This window comes from Canis lupus, chromosome 5 (assembly GCF_011100685.1).
Source record: "Canis lupus familiaris isolate Mischka breed German Shepherd chromosome 5, alternate assembly UU_Cfam_GSD_1.0, whole genome shotgun sequence".
NCBI classification, from domain to species: Eukaryota; Metazoa; Chordata; class Mammalia; order Carnivora; family Canidae; genus Canis; species Canis lupus.
In genome coordinates, this window is record NC_049226.1 from 29,897,058 (window position 1) to 29,903,057 (window position 6,000).

A 6,000-nucleotide genomic window follows, 5' to 3' on the forward strand; every position below is an offset into this window, starting at 1 on the left:
AAAAGTCCAGGGCCAGATGGGTTTGCAGGCAGATTCTATCAAACATTTAAAGAAGAAACAATACCTATTCTACTAAAGCTGTTCTGAAAGATAGAAAGGGATGGAATACTTCCAAACTCATTTTATGAGGCCAGCATCACCTTAATTCCAAAACCAGACAAAGACCCCACCAAAAAGGAGAATTATAGACCAATTTCCCTGATGAACACAGATGCAAAAATTCTCAACAAGATACTAGCCAATAGGATCCAACAGTACATTAAGAAGATTATTCACGATGACCAAGTGGGATTTATCCTCAGGATGCAAGGCTGGTTCAACACTCGTAAAGCAATCAATGATATAGATCAAATAAACAAGAGAAAAATAAGAACCATATGATCCTCTCAATAGATGCAGAGAAAGCATTTGACAAAATACAGCATCCATTCCTGATCAAAACTCTTCAGAATGTAGGGAATAGAGGGAACATATCTCAGCATCTTAAAAGCCATTTACGAAAAGCCCACAACAAATATAATTCTCAATGGGGAAACACTGGGAGCCTTTCCCTTATGATCAGGAATACAACAGGGAGGTCCACTCTCACCACTGTTATTCAACATAGTACTAGAAGTGCTCGCCTCAGCAATACTGTCTTGAGGATCACAGATTTGTAGTATAACTTGAAATCCAGCATTGTGATGCCCCCGGCTCTGGTTTTCTTTTTCAATATTCCCCTGGCTATTCGCGTTTTTTTCTGATTTCACACAAATCTTGAGATTATTCATTCCAACTCTATGAAGAAAGTCCATGGTATTTTGATAGGGCTTGCATTGAATGTATACATTGCCCTGGGTAGCATTGACATTTTCACAATATTAATTCTGCCAATCCATGAGCATGGAATATTTTTCCATCTCTTTGAGTCTTCCTCAATTTCTTTCAGAAGTGTTCTATAGTTTTTAGGGTAGATCCTTTACCTCTTTGGTTAGGTTTATTCCTAGGTATCCTATGCTTTTGGGTGCAATTGTAAATGGGATTGACTCCTTAATTTCTCTTTCTTCAGTCTCATTGTTAGTGTAGAGAAATGCCACTGACTTCTGGTCATTGATTTTGTATCCTGCCACACTGCCAAATTGCTGTATGAGTTTTAGCTATCGATGGGGTGGAGTCTTTTGGGTTTTCTACATACAGTATCACGTCATCTTCAAGGAGGGAGAGTTTGACTTCTTCTTTGCCAATTTGAATGCCTTTTATTTCTTTTTGTTGCCTGATTGGTATTGGCACAAAAACAAACATGGATCAATGGAACAGAATAGAGAACCCAGAAATGGGCCCTCAACTCTATGGTCAACTGTTATTCGACAAGCAGGAAAGACTATCTGCTGGAAAAAGGACAGTCTCTTCAATAAACGGTACTGGGAAATTTGGACATCCACATGCTGAAGAAGGAAACTAAAGCATTCTCTTATACCATAGACAAAGATAAGCTCAAAATGGATGAAAGATCTAAATGTGAGACAGGAATACATTAAAATGCTAGAGGAGAACACAGGCAACACCCTTTGTGAACTTGGCCTCAGTAACTTCTTGCAAGATACATCCTGAAGGCAAGGGAAACTGAAGCAAAAATGAACTTGGGACTTAATCAGGATGAAAAGCTTCTGCACAGCAAAAGAAACAGTCAACACAACTAAAAGACAATCTACAGAATGGGAGAAGATAGTTGCAAATGACCTATCAGTTAAAGCGCTAGTATCCAAAGATCTATAAAGAACTTATGAAACTCAACAGCAAAGAAACAAACAATCCAATTATGAAATGGGCAAAAGACATGAACAGAAATTTCACCAAAGAAGTCATACACATGGCCAGCAAGCACATGAGAAAATGTTCCACATCAGTTGCCATCAGGGAAATACAAATCAAAACCACAATGAGATCCCACCTCACACCAGTGAGAATGGCGAAAATTAACAAGACAGGAAACAACAAATGTTGGAGAGGATGTAGAGAAAGGGGAACCCTCTTGCACTGTTAGTGGGAATGTGATCTGGTGCAGCCACTCTGGAAAACTGTGTGGAGGTTCTTCAAAGAGTTAAAAGTTGAGCTACCCTTCAATCCAGCAATTGCACTGCTGGCGATTTACCCCAAAGATACAGATGCAGTGAAACGCCAGGACATCTGCACCCCGATGTTTATAGCAGCAATGTCCACAATAGCCAAACTGTGGAAGGAGCCTCAGTGTCTATCGATAGGTGAATGGATAAAGAAGATATGGTATATATATATAAAATATTAATATATTATGAAATATTATATTTATATATAATATTTTATATAGTAAAATATATGAATAATGAAATATTCATAATTAATAATTAATAATAATGATAAATTTTCATTTCAACAATGAAATAAAAAAATGAAATATTATATATATACATATATATAAAATGAAATATTACTCGGCCATTAGAAATGACAAATACCTACCATTTGCTTCAACGTGGTTGGAACTGGAAGGTATTATGCTGAGTTAAGTAAGTCAATCAGAGAAAGACAAACATTATATGATCTCATTCATTTGTGGAATATAAAAAATAGTGAAAGGGGAAAGGAGAGAAAATGAGTGGGAAATATCAGAGTGACAGAACATGAGAGACTCCTATCTCTGGGAAACAAACAAGGGGTAATGGAAGATAAAGTGGACAGGGGATGTGGTGACTGGGTGACGGGCACTCAGTGGGGGCACTTGATAGGATGAGCACTGGGTGTTATGCTATATGTTGGCAAATTGAACTCCAATAAAAAATATACCAAAAAAATAAGAAGAAAATTTGGCCTGTTAGGGTCAAGTGGACCCATAGGGACACAGAAGCATTCTAGACCATCATTAAAGGATTAAGAAAAAAGCAAACGAGTGAGATCAGCAGTTACTGAAGCCTCTTTTCTCAAACTGAAGTGGCAGGATCAGATCCAGCTTCTTCTTCTTTTTATTTTTTTTTTTTTATTTTTTAAAGATTTTATTTATTTATTCATGAGAGACACACAGAGAGAGAGAGAGGCAGAGACACAGGCAGAGGGAGAAGCAGGCTCCATGCAAGGAGCCTGATGTGGGACTCGATCCCGGGTCTCCAGGATCATGTCCTGGACTGAAGGCAGTGCTAAACCACTGAGCCACCAGGGCTGCCCTCTTCTTCTTTTTAAAAATAACTTTGTTGGGATGCTCTCACTTATGTGTGGAATCTAAAATAGTAATATCCCAAGAAGCAGAGATAGAATGGTGGTTGCTGGGGGTGCAACTCAGGGAATAAGGAGACTATCAAATGGTACAAAAGTTCAGTTATGCAAGACACACGAGTTCTGAAGATCTCATGAGTGCCATGATGATCATAGTTAACAATACTGTATGCTAAAAATCTGCTAAGACACAGATTGTGCTTCTTGAACTTGACTTTCCAGACTCAACTGGTTGAGGCCAGTGAGGCACAGTCTTCCTTATATCAATTCCCAGCTGGCCCCTCCAGTCCCTGACTCCCTCCCCCTTGCTTCTGGGCTTTAGTGAAGTTGTCTGGTTTCACCTGTTACCTGAAACGGCCTCCATGTCCCCTGACATCATCCAGGAGATGAGGGGCCCCAGTGGACCACACATGTGGATAATAAACACAATAGTCCTCCATGTCTTCTTCTAGTTTGGAAGTTCTTATCCTCAGAGACACACTTCACTGCTTCCATTGTATGTAAAGTCTTACATCCAAACAGTAAAGTGACCCTGGCATGAGAACACCACTTTCTAGGGAATAACCACATGGTTGAGGAGCTTAGATCGATTCCCCCCAGTTCAGCCCTATTCCATTCTGGATGTTCTCTGGGATGGCTTTAGTCTTCTAGAGCCATGCCCCTGCATGGACCTCCTTCCAAAGGCGAGGTGTAATGGTCTGTCACTCTAGGCATTGCCTTATGTCTTCTGGTAAAGAATCTTGGTTGTGACAGCCAAAAAGCAGGAATATTCCCATGAAATACTGCAGACACAGTGAAGAGAGACATTCTTTTTTGAGGAACTTAGTCTGGTCTTTAGTTCACTTATAATTAAGATGCTGAAGAAAATGTATAATGTATTTTATCTACCCTGCACAAGATCGCCAAAATGTACTCTCGTATATCTCTCCACCCTGTCTCATCTTGTGATACAGTGAAGCTAACAGCAGTGATAGATAATATTTATTGAGTGCATTTTATTTTTCAGGCACTATGCTAAATACTTCACAGAATCTCATTTAATTACCAAACTATTCCCATGTGTTAGATTATTATCATCCCCTTAACCTGAGCTGTGCTTTCTTTCCCACTGTCACTCAGCTAGTAAGGTGATAGAATTTGAAGTCACTTCTGACCCCAAGGCCACAGTTATTTACACTCTCAATGGGAAGGCATGCACTATAATGTGGTGATTAACTCAAGTCACATGAAAAAACATTTATTAAGTGTTTGTGGTGTGAAATTCTGTGCTAAGTGCTGTGATCTGAAACAGCAGAAAGACAGTGTGCTAGCTGGCTAAGGCGGCTATAACCAAGTGCCATGGCCATGGGAGCTTGAGCAATAGAAATGCATTTCCTCACCACTCTGGAGGCTGGAAGTCTGAGATTGAGGTGTTGGCAGGGCTCCTTCGGTGGTGGGATCTGTCCCAGGTCCCTCTCCTTGGCTTGAACATGGACATTTTCTCTTATTTTCCACATTGCTACCCTCTGCACATGTCTGTCTAAATTTCCTGATCTTATAAAGATGCTTGTCTTATTGATTCAGGGCTGGGATAAAGCAGACCAAATGTGAGTGGGATATAGGGAAGGACAGCCCATGTGGGGTCTCTGATGATGCTAATGATTTTGTGTTTATCCAACAACCAAATGGTTTCAAGTGCATCACGAAGCACATGAATTTTCATTCCCACCCATGCTTTTGCCATAGGTATGACAAGAACAGATGTGAATTTTGGAAAGGTGACTGGCTCCAGGGTGATGAACTAGTTGAAGGGAAGCCACACTCCTGTCAGAAGACCAGCTGAAGTTACTGCAGTGGAGGAAGGTCAGAGCCCATGGAGGCAGGTCAGAGCCCTGCATGGCCTACAACTTTGTAGCAACAAGCACGTCTATGGCGCAGGCCTTGAGATATGAGTACCATCCTACTGTCACCGGGACCTTGGAGCAAAGGCTGCTTCCAGGTTTAGAGAAGGGAAAGTAAAAGGACAGCCTTGTTAGGTTAGAAAGTAACTAACCTAGTAACTAGAACTGCTCAAGAAATTACAGCAGTGCATTAGCATGATTCAGAGCCAAGGAATTCCTACTGGTTAGATGTAGGACACTTTGAGCAGCAAAATTATAATATGGTCATGGTCATGGATTATAATCCACTGAAGACACAAACAGAATCTGTGAGTACAATGATAAAGGTAGGTATGGAGGGAAAACTCCCCCAGCTAATAAATGTACAATGACTAATGGAAAATCAGTATTTTGGCAAACCTATGTAATAATTAGCTCAAGCAAGAACCACCAATGTACACTAGGTTCACTGCAATGAAAGAATATTCGGCCTTAAACATCACCCCACAGATGACTTTTTACAAAGAGAAAACAGTATCTTTACAGGACTGATGTGGTAATACTACCTAACAAGTGATCATATTTAGCATAATTAATATCAGAACAAAAGGGAGCACCTGGGGAGCTTTGTCAGTGACGTGTCTGCCTTCAGCTCGGATCATGGTCTCAGGGTCCTGGGATTGAGCCCCATGTTGGGCTCCCTGCTCAGTGGGGAGTCTGCTTCTCCCTCTCCTTCTGCCCCTCTTCCTCCTCTTGCTCTGTCTCTCAAATAAATTTTTAAAAAATCTCAAAAAATATAATGGAACAAAACTAACATTATATTCTCCCTGTAGTGATGCATATATCTTTTGAGACACACAAAATCAACTAAGTAGTATTTTTGCCAAAAATATTTGACTTGCATCTAAAATGAGGA

At 40.2% G+C, this 6,000-nt stretch overlaps 1 long non-coding RNA gene across 3 annotated transcripts in view; it reads left to right on the plus strand.

Moving 5' to 3' along the window:
* Positions 1-5,764, plus strand: part of LOC111096106 — a 34,900-nt gene extending 29,136 nt beyond the window's left edge. For all 3 annotated transcript variants that reach the window (XR_005358858.1, XR_005358860.1, XR_005358859.1), the window contains one exon: positions 4,951-5,764. This is a non-coding gene — a long non-coding RNA (uncharacterized LOC111096106). The remainder of the gene's footprint in view (positions 1-4,950) is intronic.
* The last annotated feature ends 236 nt before the right edge of the window (positions 5,765-6,000 follow it).